Source organism: Tursiops truncatus, chromosome 8 (genome assembly GCF_011762595.2).
Source record: "Tursiops truncatus isolate mTurTru1 chromosome 8, mTurTru1.mat.Y, whole genome shotgun sequence".
In the NCBI taxonomy this organism is placed as follows: domain Eukaryota; kingdom Metazoa; phylum Chordata; class Mammalia; order Artiodactyla; family Delphinidae; genus Tursiops; species Tursiops truncatus.
This window is the reverse complement of record NC_047041.1, coordinates 1,784,586-1,802,877: the sequence shown is the minus strand read 5'-3', so window position 1 is coordinate 1,802,877 and position 18,292 is coordinate 1,784,586. Positions and strand designations below refer to the sequence as shown.

At 48.7% G+C, this 18,292-nt stretch overlaps 1 protein-coding gene and 1 non-coding gene across 2 annotated transcripts in view; both read right to left on the bottom strand.

Moving 5' to 3' along the window:
- OPCML (opioid binding protein/cell adhesion molecule like) overlaps positions 1-18,292 on the bottom strand; it is a 1,077,928-nt gene that overhangs the window by 678,583 nt on the left and 381,053 nt on the right. The window lies entirely within an intron of this gene.
- On the bottom strand, positions 14,419-14,534 carry LOC117313469 (U5 spliceosomal RNA). Its single transcript, XR_004527975.1, has one exon. It is a non-coding gene; the product is annotated as a U5 spliceosomal RNA (small nuclear RNA).

Here is an 18,292-nt window from a genome sequence, read left to right as displayed (position 1 = left end):
TGGAGCTCAGCATGGGTTCGTGCAGATATAATGCTGTTAATGGTTGGCAGTGTCCTCCACGGGCGGGCTCACAAAAATAACTTTAACCCTTCATGTAACTAAACTCCTCTCCTATGGTCCTGCTACACTAATAATTAAGCAACATATGAAAACAATGAAACAAAACATTCTCCCTTTCATGAGAGCTCACTGAGGATAGAGATGGCGTCGTATCCATCCTTGCATGGCTCACCAGCATCAGTGGTCCCTGCCAGCACTCACGGGACCTACCGTGTGCCAGATACTCTTCTAAGGGTTTCAATATAGTAACTAACGGAATCCCCACACGAACCAAGTGAGGTACGGGCTCTGGTGCTATTCCCACCATACGGCTGAGGTCACCTGGTGTTAACTGGTAAGAGGTGGGGCTGGAATTTGAACCCAGTGTGTTGGCCTCCAAACACACCCTCTTCTGAAAGAGCCCTGCAGAGGTGCTTGTTGAAGACAGAGGTGTAAAGAGATGCGGACGATTAATCAGAAGAGGCTAGGTGTGTTAGGCTGATTCTCTAACGGGAGCCTCTGATACTTCAGAGGCTGTAGGAGCGGGGATGTTATTGCTATTGGTCTGATCTCCCATGTGAATGTTGGCTTGAGTTTGCAGGGAGATGAGAAGGGCGAAGGCTCTTCTCATTGCTCAGTTAGGATAGGTCTTTTACATTTTCCCGACAAATGGAAATAAAGACTAGTGTGATTTTCCTGAGGTGACTGGGGAGTCTTAGCAAGAAGGAAAGGAGGAAACATGAATATAAAATAAAACATAAAATGAGAGTGTGTGAACTGGAGAGAGGCTGCCCTGGGAAGTGAGATCCCGTGACTGCTGGAGGGGACAGGTGGGGGCAGCAGGAAGGATGGTCTCCATCCAGGGCTGGGCTTTTCCCTGGAGTTGCACTGTCCGCTCTCCATTTCTCCACTGGCATCCTCCACTCCTGCCTGTAGACCCAGCCTCACAAAACACACATGTTCTTCTCTCTCTCTCTCGCTCTCCCTCATCGTCTGGACCAGAACCTCTGTGTGTACAGAACTGGACCCAACAAGTATTCAGATGCTACTGGAGACAACGGTCGTCCTCTCACTGGGTCCCTTGGTGCTCTCTTGACAAGGTCCCCCCCAGCTCTCTTCTGCTCTCCTGAAGCCCTAACCCTCTGTCGCTCGCCCTCATGTCTTCATGTCTGTAGACTGTTGTACTTCCTAAGGGTTGCCTCGACATGGTGACTCCATATCTTTCCCTGATCCCATGCTCCCCTGCCTCCTGGGCACTGCTCCGGGGTCTTCCCAGCTGAGAACTGAAATCTGCTTTCTCTGCTGGAGGAGGATAAACTCCTGGACCATAGCACAGCTGCCCCCTTCATCCACTGTCACCTGAACCTCAACGTATCTGAAGCCAAAATGACCTTCTCGCCCTCCTTAAAATCTTCTCTTCCTAATTTCCCTAACAGTATCCCTTTTCTAGAATCATCCAGGATGAAAAGGTGGATAAACATTCCACATTTCCTTTATCCCCTGAATCCGAGCCATCGGCACATCTGACCATCTTCGCCATCTCTGCCTCATCCCTCTTCCCGGCTTCTCATCACACCCCGTCGACTTCCCAGCTCTTCCGATCACTACACCAAGTCCCTGGTATTTAAGGGTTTGGTGGGTGAGAGCCCACACTCTGGCTTTTGTTAGGGCAATTAAATAGCATAATAATAGTACAGGCCACACAGAGTGGTTGATAAGATCAAGCAAATAGTCACATATTGAGTAAATTCTCAATAAGTAGTAGTTATTATTAATGTAACTTTTCTCTAGGTTCACCTCTGTTCCAATCCATCACGTCCTCTACCAAAAGAATAGTTTCTCAACATGATGTTCTGACAGTACAACTTCACTAAGTTAAACCACGCAAGTTTCCAGAATGGTTAATAAATAAAATCAAAACTCTGTAGCCTGGCACTCAGTGTCTTCTTGGTTTGTCCCCTAATCTAAGAATCTTTCTTCTGCTCTGGTCAGAACAATTGGTCTGTGGCTCGCAGGACCTGTGTCCGTGCCATCTTTGCTGTCTGCAAGTCTGTGCAGCTTCGGATGGAAGCCTAGAGCCCACTCAAAGCACTGCAGCCAGAGTCCCAGCTCCTTAACCTCCTCTGCCCCCGTTTTGCGTTTTTGCGGGTACTGCTGACTCAATACTAACTACACACTGTCTCTTGTTTATTATTTTTATCTCTAGACTCTAAAACCTTAGAGCTCTGAGATTTGACTTTACTCACAGCTGTCGTCCTGTCCGTACACAGCAAACACTAGGTTCTCAGTGATTTGTGTTGAATGTAAGTGATGCTTATCTCTGCTGAAACCCTAAGTGGTTGATGAGTCAGGCAAAGCTGTGGAGGGGGCATGGACAGGAGAAGCAGGGGCTCTCCGTGCATGGGTGAGCATGGTAGGCAGAGACAGAGCTGTCGATAACGGCCATTCCGATGGCTTCAGGCCAACATCTGAGCCCTTTCCCTCCATGACTGTCTGTGTGACACAACCTGGGCAGAAACTGCCAGGGACCTGTTCACACTCCTGGACCACCCATCCTTCAACATGAATATAATTGTGCACCTCAGACATGGCCAGGGACCACGTGTCAGCCACATGTGTGCTGAATATCTGCTCCATGGGGTGCCCTTAGCAGATGAGTCTGACTGCAGAGCACAGCTGATCTTGGAGGGATGCCTGGAGGAAGAAGACCCTGGACTATCTGTTTGCTAGACAGAATGACAGGTGGCATTTGAGCACTAACCTATAGTGGCTGAGCCAGGCAGGGGCTAGCTGGTCAGCAGGCCCATTTCTCCCTGTGGGGCTCACACAGACCACATTGCAAAGCTACCTTACATTTAGAATGGACACTGTCAGTGTTTCTCCTGAGTGGAATGTGGGCAAGGTAACGTGCAGTTCCAGGCTGAGGGCAAGCTCTCTCTCACCCTCTGTGGTCAGAACGGCCAGCATGGCCTTGAAGCAAGCTGTCTGAAGACGGCAGAGCCACGGCATGGGGAGATCTGAGTCCCAGGATGATCTACAGAGGACTGTGACCTGAGAGAGGGAAAAGATGACTCTTTCTGCATTAAGTACTAAGATCTGTGGGTTGTCGACTGTAACACGTAGAAATTATTAGCGTAACAGATACACCGTTCAAAGCACGTCCCCAAGTCTCATCTCGGCTGAACCCCAGAGCAAATGTGGGATAAAGGAAGGATGAATCCGTCTGTGCCCTTTGCTTTGTGAGGAAAGGAATGTTTCCTTGGTCTGTCCTGAATCTCACAGTCAGAAGCTAGGACTCTTGGAGAAATTGTGTACTTATCTTTCCACTTTGCCACACTCTCGTAAGTGTCAAAACTGCTGCTGAATACTGTTGCTGTAATTTTCTCCCACAGACCTACATATTCCATCTCTGTAGCGGTACCTGCAACTCGGGTTTATAGACCACGTCGCTCTTCTTAAGAGGCAGGAAGCGGCAGGAGAGGAGGGAGGCAGAGGACTCTTGAGACCCTGCCACGTGAAAATGGAGGAGGGCTCGGCTGGCCCTTGAGCGCATGCTGTTTTGTCTGGTTCTTGTTTTCTATCTCAGAGTGAAGATACGACTACTTAGTCAGGGTCTGCCTGCCTCCTTGTATCCTGTCCTCCTCTCTCTCCTGATGAGAGGACTTTAAGGGGAATTTCAAGAAGCGGATGAGTGGAGGAGTGACCTCCTTTTCCTTGCACGAAGGACCCTTCAGTTGCTGGAAGAACAGGGGAGAAACAGCAGCTCACCTCTGTTGGGCTGTGCTGCTCCTCGGGGTGGTTGCCAGGGATTAACGAGGGTCCAGTCTCCGCCCTCCTCACCCCTCTCCCTCCCACCTGCCTGACACAAATCCTGAGTTGAGCCTGGCTCGTGCCCAAAGGGATAAAACACGCCAACGCCATCCAGAGACACGGTGCCTTTCTTTCTGTTCCTCTTTCTTTCCTTTTTACCTTTCTCAGCAATTATGAGTTTTATTTCTTCAGTTGGAGGGTGTATCTGTTTCAAATTCCTCCAAAGCCAGAAGCGATGGCAACTTGAATGGACCTGATATGAGTGGACCTACGAAGAGCATCCTCCCGTGAGCTCAGGGAAGCCCTTGCTCTGCCTTCCTATCCACCAACGGCCTTCGACATGGCGGCTGGCACACAGTCGGCACTTCACAAATGTTCATTGAGTGAACGGATGATGTGATTATGGTCTTACTTCCTATAAATGTATATTTAGCAGCCGATATCCAATCACACTACAAATAGATTGGACAAATGTCTATATTCTAACAACTGCAACTAAGTTTACATGTTCTTTGTTAACAGGCAAGTAAGAGATGCTTCTATCATTTTCTAGTGGAAAAAAAAGGAGCTGTGGGTCTTAATTCAAGCAATAACTCAAAGACAATACTCAGACATGTGGGTGAGAGACAAAGGGACATTAGCAAAAGGAGAAGTGAATTAATTCAAGTTTCTGGGAAGCAGGAAACCACTCCTTCTTGGGTATCTAAGCAAGAAAAATCCTGGACTCTTTAGAAAAAACAGGACCAGATGGGAACTGAGTCTTCAGGTGGTCTAGGAGACTGGTAGGAAATGGAGGTGAGATCAAATGAGAATTCATTTCAACAAATATGTTTTGGGCTCCTAAATTATGCTTGCCTGATTCTTTGGGGGGAAAAACAAAGAGTGATCAGAGCTTGTTCACCAATTGCTGTGAAAGAAATGGGAGAAATAGAGGTATCTACCACTAATTAATCTAAGGCTGACTGTGACTCATGATGAGTGGCCCACCACAGTTACAGACTGCACTGGAATTGGAAGGGAAAGACATATTTTGTCAAGGTAGGGATGGTGGTGTATATGACAGGACAGTTAAGAGAGGCAGAATTTACTTAAGCTTTGTAAGTTATTTATCATGTTGGCTGGCAATTATGGAAGCAGATGAAGCTAGGAAAGGAAATTACAGCAAGAAGGAATGTTTTAATGGTAAACCAGAGAAAGGTAATTATTAAATTGGTCAGTAGGAGAAGTAGGTATAGAAGGAGAGAAAAAGTTTTGCTGAAAAGAATACTGGAAAGGTTGGTAGGCTCACGTTGTTGAGGGTTTTAAGTGCGCGGCTTAAGCGTTTATGCTTTGTTCTGAACGCAGCAAGGAGCCGTGGAAAGCTTGTGAGCATAAGAGTGAATGAACACATCTTCTTCAGCCATTCATCTGTCGATGGACATTTAGGTTGCGTCCATGTCCTGGCTATTGTAAATAACACTGCAATGAACACTGGGGTGCATGTATCTTTTCGAATTATGGTTTTCTCCAGATATATGCCCAGGAGTGGGATTGCTGGATCATATGGTAGCTCTATTCTTAGTTTTTTAAGAAGACGTGGTACATATATACAATGGAATATTACTCAGTCATAAAAAAGAATAAAATGATGCCATTTGCAGCAACATGGATGGCCCTAGAGATTTTCATGCTGAGTGAAGTCAGACAGAGAAAGATAAATATCATATGATACTGCTTGTATGTGGAATCTGAAAAAAGGCTACAAATGAACTTATCTACAAAACAGAAATAGAGTTACAGATGTAGAAAATAAACTTATGGTTACCAGGGCGTAAGGTCAGGGGAGGGATAAATTGGAAGACTGGGACTGACACATACACATTGCTATATATAAGATAGGTAACTACTAAGGATCTACTGTACAGCACAGGGAACTCTACTTAGTACTCTGCAAGGCCTAAATGGGAAAAGAATCTGAAAAAGAGTGGATATATGTATATGTATAAAAGATTCATTTAGCTGTATACCTGAAACTAACACAACATTGTAACTCAACTATAATCCGATAAAACTTAAAGAGGGAATGGACAAAACCTGTATTTTAGGAAGATAATGCTGAAGGCAAAGCGCAAGCTGCAGTGTGCAAAGAAGGGTCTGGACATCAGAAAACCACACTGAAGGTGAGGCAGGACCAGGAGGCTCTGAGACAGTGCAGCGCTGGTAGCTGTGTGTCAGAAGGGGTCCGGGCTGACGGGCAGACCAGATGGGCAGGCTGTGGCTGCTGACCGAATGTGAGGAGAAGAGAAGCAGAGGAACATTCTAGGAGTTGGAGCCACAGTGACAAGGAGGAGGAGGATGGTGTCAAGAAAGTCGGGGGACGTAGAGAACAAATGTATGGACACCAAGCGGGGAAAGTGGTGGGGGGGTGGGGGGGATGAATTGGGAGATTGGGACTGACATGTATACACTAATATGTATAAAATGAATAACTAATAAGAACCTGCTGTATAAAAAAATAAATAACACAAAATTCAAAAATTCAACAACAACAAAAGAAAGAAAGTCGGGGGAGAAGAAAGAGTGAGGTTGCACTAGATGGACTCAATTTTTCTATATAAAGTAAGGCAGGAGTCTTGAGCGAAAAAAAGGGAAACAGAGATGGATTTGGGAGGATTAAAAATGGCAAATATCTGAAGGAGCTATTGTGAGTTTAATAGGGGATTAATTAGAGAAGAAAAAATAATGAAGTGTTGTCCTCTGCTCTAAAAGACCTGGTTAAGTCTGAATTTCAATTATTGATAGTGATCTACATTTGCTGATGGACCTTCCCTCCAACGGTTGGCTGGTACCCTACCAGGAGAATGTTGATCCCTGGAGATACGCCCTCTCTCCTCCAGCATCCGAGCGCATCATGGCCCATCTCAGATAGCCTCACCAACTGTACCTCACTGGGTACAGCCTCCCCAGAGTTCGCAGCTTCCCACATAACTCCTTTCAATTTGTAAAGCTAGGTTTAGGATACGGGCAATTGAAAGAATGAAAAGATTCAGTACCAAGGTCAACACCTTAATTTCCTGACCTTTATATATGTCAAGGAGTTGGTTTCCTAGACCCCAAGAAGTTAGAGGCCTCGGCACTAAACTTCTAATGTATGTGGTAAGGAGAAGACCAGGACCAAGTGACACTAGTAAATACCTTACAAGGTGTTAAGGATGCTGATATACAATTCTAACGATGTCAGCTCTGTGAAGAGGTTTTATTATCCCCATCTGCAGGCGCTAGCATGGACCCACGACTGGTGCAGTGGACTAAAAGTCTGCGAGCTTCACTCCAGGCTGACCGTTCACTGGCCATGCACTGCCAGAAACATCCCTCAGCCTTTCTGGGACTCTGACTGCTTGACAGAAATGGGGCTAATGATGGCCAGTAATGGCCCACTTGATAAGGTCGTGGGGATGATGAACGTGCTGGCCTCTAGGTAAGACCCCTTGGGCTCCGGGAGGAGGGGCCACGACCAATGAGGATGCAGAGACGTTCCCCACCGCAGCTCCATCCCCCACCCTGGGCTGTCTCTACTAACCCGGAGGACTCACTGTCCAGACCTCCTAACGTGCCAGGGCTGGTGCCGTATGGACAAGGGGGGAAATCACACTTGAGATTAAACTTCTAAAAAGAGCTGTCAGATTTGTCAGCCGTTCCCCTCCTGACCCCTGTGGAGTGCTGAGAGGCAGCAGTACCTCCCCCGGCATGTTTCTCCTCGGCAGGAGCGGGATGGACGGAGCATACTTAACTAAACGTCTCCACGGCAGCCCCATCAAATATTGAAAGAACAGACTCCCTCAGTCAGCAACAGGGCACAGGACCCAAGCCCTGAGTGTCAGGACTCCCAGCCTCCCCCCCACATGCACTTCCAACAGCTTGTCCGAGGCATGCTTTTTGTTTCTGAGGTTGTAACCCTTTGCCTGACTTGCTGTGCCATTTTCCATAAGCAGGCTCTGGCTTCAGCACCTCGGACAGAGCACAGAGGGCAAAGCGAGTCTGCAGACCATTCAGAAGGGAGAGGGGCTGATGGCCAAGACCAGGGTGGCAGTAGGACACGGGGGCTTTGAGGAGCTATGAGATTTTGATAGGCTGGAGGACAAGGCTGAGATGGGCTAAATCTAGGCTGACCAGCCACTGGCAGGGGCAGCACCTGGGAGAAGGGAAGTACCATCTGAGCAGACAGGTAGATGAGAAACGCCCGCCTGCTTCACAATATAGAGAACCCACCACCCGAGCAGAATGAAAGCCAATTCTGATTATAAACAGCATTTACTTGGACAGTAGCAAGTGAGTGTGGTTTGTGAAACGGCATGACAAAGCTTACCTGGGATGGGTCTGTGGGAATTAAATGAAGGGATATACACATGCGATCAGGTGGTTTGCCCGACACTTCCTTAAGTCTCATCAAATGCTATGCGGTGCACCAGACGCCAGCTCTCCACATCTTGCTTCTCCCATTTATTTATTTTTAAATCAGTGCTACCGAGCGCCAGGCACCAGAGCAGGCAGGCCCTGGCTGTGTGAAACTGTGGAGGAAAACCCCTGTCCTTGAGGAATTCACAGTCTGACTCCCCGTATGTATCAGTTGTGCAGACTCAGCTAGTTTATAACCTCCATCCCTTCATCTGCAATAATGGAATGATGGTCTCATCTGACTCAAATCCCCCAGCTCACTGCCTGTCCGCAAGTGGCCACTCAACAAGTGCTTTCTCCCTTCTGCTCATCTGCTCCCTCCCTAGTTACCCATCTGATGGAAGCAGGAGGGACACACGTGGTGTCAAAGGCGAGGATTTCATCCTATGGGACCAGGGCTCTGCCACAGTCCTTCCCCAGAGTAACTGCCCTTTAGAGGCACTTAGTCACCCTTTAGAACCAGGGGTCTCATTTCCCTCTTCCCTTGGGGAGATGCACAGGAAGATTCGATTGCCTCTCCTTCTCTGCCAACTGAAGGCCCCCTCTGTGGTCCAGGTGCTGTGAAGTGAGGTTTGCCCACTGCCTCACTCCATCTTTGACGGACCTTGTGGCCCAATGATGTGGGTCAGGTAAGTTGTACAGGGAACGTCCCGGGGGGGGGGGGGCACTGGGAGTGAAGCCTGTGGATGCCCCCACCTCTGGACCCTGCCCTTTACTGCAATCAGGAAATGGAAATGGCTGTTTCACTCCAACCTCCCCCAGAGGAGGAGGGGAATCACCACAGGGCATTGGTTTTCATAGCCCAGGGGCACTGGTTTGGAAGCTCTGCCCACGTCTCCTGAGACTGGCCTCCAGGCCTGCAGGACAGAGGGCTGGTATGGCCAAGGAGACCACAGCAGTCCTCATTCTGTTCCCACCACCCCCAGAGGTGGAAATCGGGGGCGGTCCTGGTGCCCCAACCCTACAAATGGCAGAGACAAGGCCCGGAGTTTAAGTGATCTGTTCGAGGTCAGATAGGCAGGAAGCATCGGCTTGGACAAGGACACAGCTCAGATCCTGACTCCAAGTGTGGAAAACACCTGGCACCCGGTCGGGGGGCGGCTGCCCAAGCTGACAGCTGACAAAGGAAAGGAGGCAAGTTCTTAGAGGATGACACGGCAGAGTAACCACCGAGATTCAAGATCAGGGTTCCGACTCCCAAGGGGCCTGCTGCCTCCGTCCTGGGTGGGGAGAGAGGGTGAGGCCAAGAGGGGTGGGGAGAAAAGTCCCTCCCCACTGCCAGCCTGTTCTCCTCTGTCAGAACACCACAATCCACCTGTTCTCTGAACTGGGGAAACCAAAGCACCCAGACGGCTACCTCAGTTCTACTGAGCAGCTGAAATATCTAAATCGACGGCCCCCCTCTTCCCCGGCGAAGGCCTGTTATTTAGGTTTTCTGTTCACCCTAACTCCGCCATTCACCATGATACTTGCAAATGGGGTCACAGAAATTAAGAATTGGCAATGACAACATTTGCAGCAGGTCCTACGAGAGACTAAGGTGAACCCTGATGTGTGGATATGAGAAAATCTTCCAATTCGACACTGCAGAATAAAACACGTGTATTTTCCCACCACAAATCCCATTTCTTACTCTTCCCAGCCTACCTGTGAGGGAAGGCAATGGGGGCCCCAGGCCATCTCCTGTCCTCCCCGCTCCACCTACAGCAATGCAAATTTCATTGCAAAAAAAGACACAAAATTTAAGTTTCCTCTTTTCTCCCCTCTACTATTCCATATTTTACCGATAAACCAGTTGCCCCCTCCAGATGCCCTCAGTCCCCACCGCCACATCTGTCGCCGTCATTGAGAGAATAAACGCCAGTTTTCGGTTTAACAGTCAGCTGCGGACGCCTTGTCCCTTTCGTTGTCAGAGCGTCCTGCAGGCTCCCAAAGCCCCTGTCTGCTTCCTGGGGCTGCACAGGTGACCCCTGAGGCTGCCCTGAACACATCCCTTAGCTCGGTGAGCCTGCGGTCTGGACGGCAGACCCCCAGGTCAGAGGAGGCTCCTGTGGTGAGATCAAAACAGAGTCACCACGGGGGCAGTGGGGATGGTGATGCTCGGGAAGGTGGAGACGTGGACGGTGAGTAACTAACAGTAATGCTTAAAGGGACCGAGGTGCTTCCACTCAGCACGGGGAAGGGGACCACCCAGAGCCCGTCTGCTAAGAGAACCTGTCCCTGCCCACAGAGGGATGCCAGCACGTGGCCCTGCAGCCCGCGCCTCCAGGAAGGACTGAGGCTGCCCACCTGCTCACCCTGCTCTCGCCTCAGTCCGGGCCCCAGGGGAGCAGCCTCCTTGGTCATCTCACCAGACCGTCAAGGTGGCCTCGGGAAACGGACATTTTCACCCTCCTCACCCGCCCCCGCTTCACAAATGAGGAAATAGCTTCACAGATCTATCAACTTCACGTTGGAGGCACAAGGGCAGTAATGACACCCGCTAAAGCTGACTGGACCCTCGCCGTCTGCCCGGCGCTGTGCTAACCCTCTGTGTGGATGTCACCTGACCCTCCAACAACCCTGAGATGCTCTATCATCAGCTTCAGTTTACAGGGGAGGAAGCCCAGGCTCACGGAGGTTGTGAAACCTGCCCACGTTGACACAGATACTAAGTGGCGGGGTTTAAGCCCGGGACTGCAGAGCCTGTGCCGTCAGCTGCCGCGTCAGTAAACACCAGGGCTTCAGTTACTTGAACCCATAGCTGTGCTTTTTAAATTTCTTGCTCGTTAAGCTCTGTCACTTGATGTGTGTGGCGACGGTTTAAAGCGCCCTCTTTAAAACGTGAAGCCATGTGATGTCTGGGCACCTGGCTCTCTCCCTCCCCCCCTCCCCAGTTCTTGCAGGGCCACAGGAGCCTCCAATGGACCCCAGGGTCCTAGTCATGGAAGTGAAATGGGCGCTTCCATTGGAAGCATTTGTGCCAGATGGGGGCAGAGCTGAGCCAGCGGCTGCGGAGAACAACGGGGCATGCCATCGGGAAGCCACACGGTCCCCTGCCAGGGAAATGTCTCGCAGACAGTGGCTTCTGAAAGTATTTCAAAGACATCAATAATTCATCAACCCCAGAGGGGAGAGAAAACAATTTTTTAAAGAGGAAAACAAAGATCTAATGGGCCTCAGAGACTCCCACATGATTGGCTAAGTTGTTTTTGCATTCAGCTGCTGGAGTGCAGGAAGATGGGAGACGGGGGGCGGGAGGAAGGATGTATTGGCTTGAAAAAAAAAGCACACCTTTTAAAGGGAGAGCAGCCTGCAGCAGCACATCTGTACACCCTGAATCTGTACAGCTCTTCAGAGTTTACCAAGAGCTTTCACACATACACTGTGATCTTTAAAAGAAGAATGGGGGGAGAACACTGCAGTTTCAATTAACCTAAGTTTTCAGATGAGGAAACTGAGTCTTCAAGCGCTCAAGGGTCTGCCAACCACCCAAACCCAGTCTTCGGCCCCTCACCCAGCAGGCGGTGCAGACGCCCCTCATGCCCCTGTGTCTGCTCCATGACAGGAGGTGCCAGGACGTCCAGAGAGAAGAGCTGGGAGACCAAGCAGGGAGCTCTGGTCTGGAGTTCTCTGGATCTCAGCACACATCTCAGCTGAGCTTCCCAGGGGTGAAGAAAGACCACAGAGCCATTGAAACCTCTCCTTTCCCACCAGGACTAGAAGCAGCTGTGAGGTCCCCAGGGAACAGATTGCATCTACTCTTGACCTTCCAGAGGGCCTCAGGAATCCTTGCATGAAGCAAAACGGCATCCTTGTTCGCAGTTACGAGAAACAGAGACAAAGATTGAAAGTATAACCTGCTAAGTTATACTTATACTTAGACTTTTTTCCCACGCCTTGTTTCTACCTCTGTGTTCAGGAGTCCTGTGCTACGTGACTTTCCCGAACTTTCTTCAGAATCCGATGCCATTCTGCACATTTGAGGAGCTACTTAAAAGGGGGCTCAGACTCCCCTTCCGATCCCTTCCTCACCTCCTCTGCTGTGATCCTTTCCTATCAGCGCCACACAGGAAGAGGAAACGCGTGTTTGCCTTTTGTTCTGTGATTCTTGTTGACAGCCAGAGGCTCTATCCTTATCTGCAGCTTTGCAGTATTATTGCACGCGAATGCCCACTTCATTACTGCAGAGCATGGAGGTCCTTTCAGAAGTTGCTTCATCAAAATATGTCATCATTAGACGCTTCTGCATCAACATACAGGACATCTACTTGCCAGCATCCTTTACATTGCCAGCAGCCCCCCCTTCCCCCCAACTGCGGACCCAGGGTACCCCTCCCTCTCCATCCCCCACCGAGTGGTCTGTTTTGACTCCCTTCCTGTTACAGAGACATCCCTTCAGTAATCTGAGGGTGTGAATGCGTTAACGCAGGTAAATTGTAATTAATTTCCCTCTAATTGATGCGTAGGACTACCTAGGCCCCTCATTTTCTTCCCTTCATTCCTTTATAAATATATGATTTGACAGGTTAATTTGAAAGCAAAAGTGAGATTCTTTACAGCCATCTAAGCAGAAGCCCCAGAACGCAATTTGCTGTCTAGTTGGGAAGCATAATAAAAGGGTTGAAGTCAGGTTATCCTTTTTTTATCATCATTTTACTAATTTAATCTTTTTCCCCTTCCTAAGGTAATGAAATATTCATTTCACAGCCTGAAAACCTTAGCAGCCGTTGGCGGGGAAGCAGGATGCCGAGAGCTGTGGCATCACGGGGTGACCTTTCTTGGCAGGCCCTGCAGTCGGACCCTGAAAGGGCAGCGAGAGGGTGATGCGGGCAGCTCGGGGGGAGGTTCCGTGTTGGCAGCTGAATCGGGATGGCATCAAGTCTCCCACTTCCTGCTGCAGCTTGGAGAAAAGCACGGAGAAATCCTGCAGCTTCTGGGCCGTGGGAGAGCCAGCCAGCCCACAGCCAGGAGCCACTTTCTGAAGAGGGGCAGGGAAAGGCCATGGCTCTGAGCTCCAGTGTGAGCTGCAGGGAGGGCTTATGGCAGAAGACTTCTCTGCAGGGGAGCCAACCCCTCAGGGAGAGAGAGGACCCAGCTGCCCAAATGGCAGGCTCAGCTATTACCTGGCGTTTTGCAATTACACTGAAGCGAGGGCTGGGGGCTCCCAGGGCGCAGAGCCTTTCCACAGCCAACGTCCCTCGGTGATTAGATCACATTCCAAACCACCCGCGGCATCGCTTCCTGGTGGTTTTCTAGAAAGCTCTCAACACCCAGGCCTGCCCACGTGTGGGTCTCTTTCTTCCTGGGAAGCTGGCCCTCTGCTAGACCATCCACTGAAGGATCCAAAACCACCTGACTCAGTTCTTTTCCCCCCAGCGTTGGTCTAACAGCGGGAGGCAGATGCCTGATGGAAGCATCTCTAGGCTGTACCCCGGGTACCTTTCTTCTTAAGCCTTCATCTTTTCCTCTCCTTATTGCCCAGGTTAGAAGCAGGAAGCCAAAGGGGAGAACACTGGTTTCTCCCTGCTGGTACAGTGAGGTGACTGCCCCAGGGATGTCCAATATCACACACCTGGTTCCATCTAGATTCTGAAGTTAGAGTCCCTTTAAGAAGAGCACATACATACAAGTAAGCCCAGGAGACACGTTCGCACCAGCTGACACTCTCCTGCACTCACAGAGAAGATGAAGTGCCTACTCTTTGGTTGGAGGACCCTGGGGGAGAAGGAGGGGGTCTTAAGAGGCAGGGGGTTGATTAGGGCCCTGCAGAGAGGATGCCTAGAAGCATCTCATCCAGAGAGCTCGGATCCAAGGTCCGTGCTCCACGCTAGCAACATTTCAGGTCCCCATCCGACAGGTTCCTTCTCCACGGGAGAAGAGGCTGAGCAGACTGAGACCAGAAGGGAGATGGGTGTCATCGTCACCATCTTCACAAGTGTGTTCGTGCCCCGTGTAGTTCATTTTTATTTGTCTAAAGATGTTGCCATGTGCAGGTTGATCTGCCAAAAAATGTGACAAAATAAGTGATCTGATAAATGTCTCCTAATCATGAATTTTTTCTCTAAATTTTATAAAATTGTGTGTTTTAGTGGTTCTAGCCCTTCTCTGCTTCCTCATGTCACTGGGAACTTTTAATTTTTTTTCTTTTTTTTTTGCCTCACAAGAGTAAGGCCTCAAAAAATTGGGTAAAGACTCAGAACTGTTCCTCTCCACGGAAATCTTTAGTAAATAGCGAAAGATTTATACGATCTGAAGAGAAACCAGAGTATACTTTTATTTTTATAACAGATTATGCAATTATGACTATTCTCCCACATAGAATTTAGATTTAATTTTTCATGTCCAAATACTTGGGAAATTTCATCCATTGGGGAAAAGGTGTCTTTCACCTACTGTTGTTTTTAATTATCAGCATGAAAAGATCTTAAAAGGCTGCCTGAAAATTAAAGAGAAAAAACATTTGTCAGGGAAGCTACTCCAACACGTCAGAGAAAAAAAGTACTATTGAAAATGTAGGGAGCAGAATGAAGAATTCACAGTGGAGAACTGAGGACGAATCCAGTTTGAGAGATGGGCGATGGACAGACAAGAAGGAAGAGAAGGGAAGTCTGAGGAAGGAAGAAGAGCCAGAAGGATAGTAAAATGCTAAACTTTGCAAAAGAAAGAACCTAGGTTTCTGGGAGTAGACGACACAGGCATTGCATTGCCTTGAATCGTGATTTTCTCATCTCAGAGAGCTTTGCACCAGCACCGTTTCTTGGGTCTTTCCAGAAGATTGATACAAGATGAGATCAGATCTTACTCTGTTTATCCCACTATTTGCTTAGCATAGGTTGCTACGGGTTTCTATTTTAAAAAGGCCTGTTGTGAATGTGCCCTTGAGGAGAAATTTGCCTCTTTTACTACTGGGAAGGCCTCTTAAAGACAGAGTAGAGGACTGGATGAGAATGAGGAAATTTTTACTTTGAGTAAAGACCAAGAGGCTGAGAGCCAGGCTCTGCCTCCTTGTGTGTTTTCCTTTGTTTTATCATCTCAAATGCATCACCTTCCTCCTTCCCTGGACAGAGACATTTCTCAGTTTCTACATTCAGTGCTATCTTTTCTTCCCTCCCTTACCCTTCACTCCATCCCACTGCCGTCCAGATTCCATTCCTACACAACACTAACCTTCAAGGAGCTCTGGTTTGTAAAGTTTAAAAGATAAATTTTTACGACCTGTCTTCTTCTTAGTGATCATTTTGACCCCTCTGTCCTTGAAACCCTTTCCTACTTTGGTTTCCATGAAACCATCTCCTAAAATGTCTCCCAGTTCTTTGGCCACGTCCTTCCTTTCATCTCCCTGGACTTGTACAGTTTCTTGTGTGTGTGTGTGTGTGTGTGTGTGTGTGTGTGTGTGGTCCCCAACATGCCCTGCCCTACCCTCAACTCTGCTCACTTCACACATCACTGTTCATTACCTGCTCCACACCCTTGTCACCAACTGCATGGACCAGTCTACTATATATAATCTATACATCTATATCTGGGCCGGAGGTCTTCTCTGAACTCAGATTTATTCAGCTGCCTACTAGACATCACCATAGATCCAAATTTAAACCTACATCTTCCCCCAGAGCCTGCTCTCAGCTTGTTCCTCTTACCCCAGTCCCCATTTTGAGCATGGCTCTTCATCCAACCAGCTTCTAGAACCATAATCCTGGGGACCACCTCTGCCTACATCTCCCTCCCTCCCTCCCATCTCCCAAGTCTCAGGTATTAACAGATCCTGACCTTTCTACTTGTTGAGATTCTCTCAAACATCCCTTTTCTATGATCCCATGGTCTTAAGGTCAGGCCCTCATCATTTCTTTTTTCTTTTCTTTTCTTTTCTTTTTTTCCTTAAATTCAGCTGCACCATGCAGCATGTGGGATCTTAGTTCCCTGACCAGGGATCCAACCTGCACCCCCTGCAGCAGTAGCACGGAGTCTTAACCACTGGACTGCCAGGGACGTCCCCTCTCATCATTTCTTATTTAATTTATCAGAATGGCTACTAACACACTGTGCCACCAGTATTCATCTCTTGCCAGTCCATTTTCTTGGCTATCAAAGCATCTTTACAAAATGCATATCTGATCATTTCACTCTGCTGCTTAAATATTTTTCTGTCTCCCTTTGTTTTTGAGGATAAAATCCTAATTCCTTAGCATGGTAGACAGGACTCCACATTTATAATATCCCAACTAATGTCCATCCTCGTCTCTTTGCTCCCCGTCTTACCTGGACCCTTCGCTCTAGCCATCTCAAGATCCTGGCAGCAACCTGAAGGCATATATTCTTCCAGGAGCCCCCTTTCCAGCCTGCACAGACCAGCTCTCCCATCACTGCCTGCGGGAAGGGATAGCTCCTTTGGTTCTCCTTCTCCACGTCCCTATAATTCCCAGAAACTAGCTCTAGGACAGCACTTGCCATGTGCATTCAGACACCCCCGTCTGCTCATCTGACTGTCCCACTAGGCTGAGAGGTTCTTGGGAACAAGACCCCTGTTTCTGTATCCTTTGTAGCATGTCTGCCACATCACAGGAGCTAATAAAAAGTTTGCTGAACTGTTTACAAAATGAAAACAATATGTAGTAGTGTACCACAAAACTACCTATAAAGAATTATGAAGAAATCCAATGTTTATTTTAAAAGATGTCTTCCAAATAATATTCCTTGGGTAAATGGTTATTTTAATTCCCAAAGGAAAAAAAAAATCTAATATCTAATTTAAAAGACACACATACACAAAACAAAATCAAAACTAGAATGAGTTTTTTGTTGTTGTTGTTATGAATATTTTGCCCAAAAGATCTGACCCAGACGTCAAGCAATTGATGTCACCCTGGAGCCCAGACCAAGAAATCGGGAAACTCCATGTCTCTCCATCCCCTTCAGCAGCTCTCACCTCTAGCCTGTTCCCTCTTCACCCCTGCATCTCTGTCCGTGAAACCACTTAGCAAATGCACTCCCACAGCCGTGTGGAGGTTTCAGATGCCGGTCTCCAGCTACACGTGCACATTTGCATTCTGCTTATCAGGTCACACAATGGCAAGATCTTCACAGGAGCCGGCAATTCTTCCCTCGTACTGAAGCTGATGAGCAAAATAGCTCTTGCTGAAGGATAAGAAAGCCGGGGCGTGCGCGGCATGCCGCAGACACCACCGGCAGCCTGTCATCACTGTGGAGAACTGGCACACAACCTTATGGAGGAAAAGCTGCAGAAGAAACTTCTGCCTTATCGGGTGTGCAGGAAGCACCTCACAGGCCATGGGGACCAGGGGACTGTCGCCGGCCCAGCCCTTCCACAGGCTCCTGGAGAAGCGTCAGCTGTCCACTTCTAAGCAAAGGGAGGATGTTTTATATCCACTTTGGGCTCCCTGTTCATCTCCAGACCTGCCTCATGGAGCTGACTTTTATCACCTGGTAGACCAGCAGCAGGCCTGGCAGGGCAGTCCTTAGCAACTCCCGGCCTTCCCACCTTTTCTCGAGGCCCCTCTTCCCGCCTCCCCCATCTCTCCTCCCTCCCTGGTTAGCAGGCCTTTCCTGGCTGCTGCTAGATGCAGCGTCTCAACCAACTCACGCAGGGGGTGAAGGAAGCTCATTTCAGAGCCAGTAATCAACTCCCCTTCTGGATCAAACTGCAAACTCAGATTGCACCAATCTGTCTAAACAACCCAAGGAAAACGGGACCTAAATTGCAATTTTGGTGTGTCCACCTAGCTCGCTAATTTAATTTTATTTTCTAAAAACGTGAGACCCGGTGTGCCTCCTCTGCACTGATCCAAGAAACTGAGAAAAGAGAAAAACACATGTCCAAAGCCAACTCATACTGCCAGCCCCACGGGCACTGGTCCTGCAGGAGGCTGCACATCCAGGATCCGTAATCAGGTCTCCAGTGAGGGCCAGCAGGAACTGCAGAGCCCAGGAAACTGAAAAATAATAGAGGAGAGGAGAAACAAACACTTCTGCTTTGTCTTAAGTGTACATTTGGAACGCGGGAGAAAGA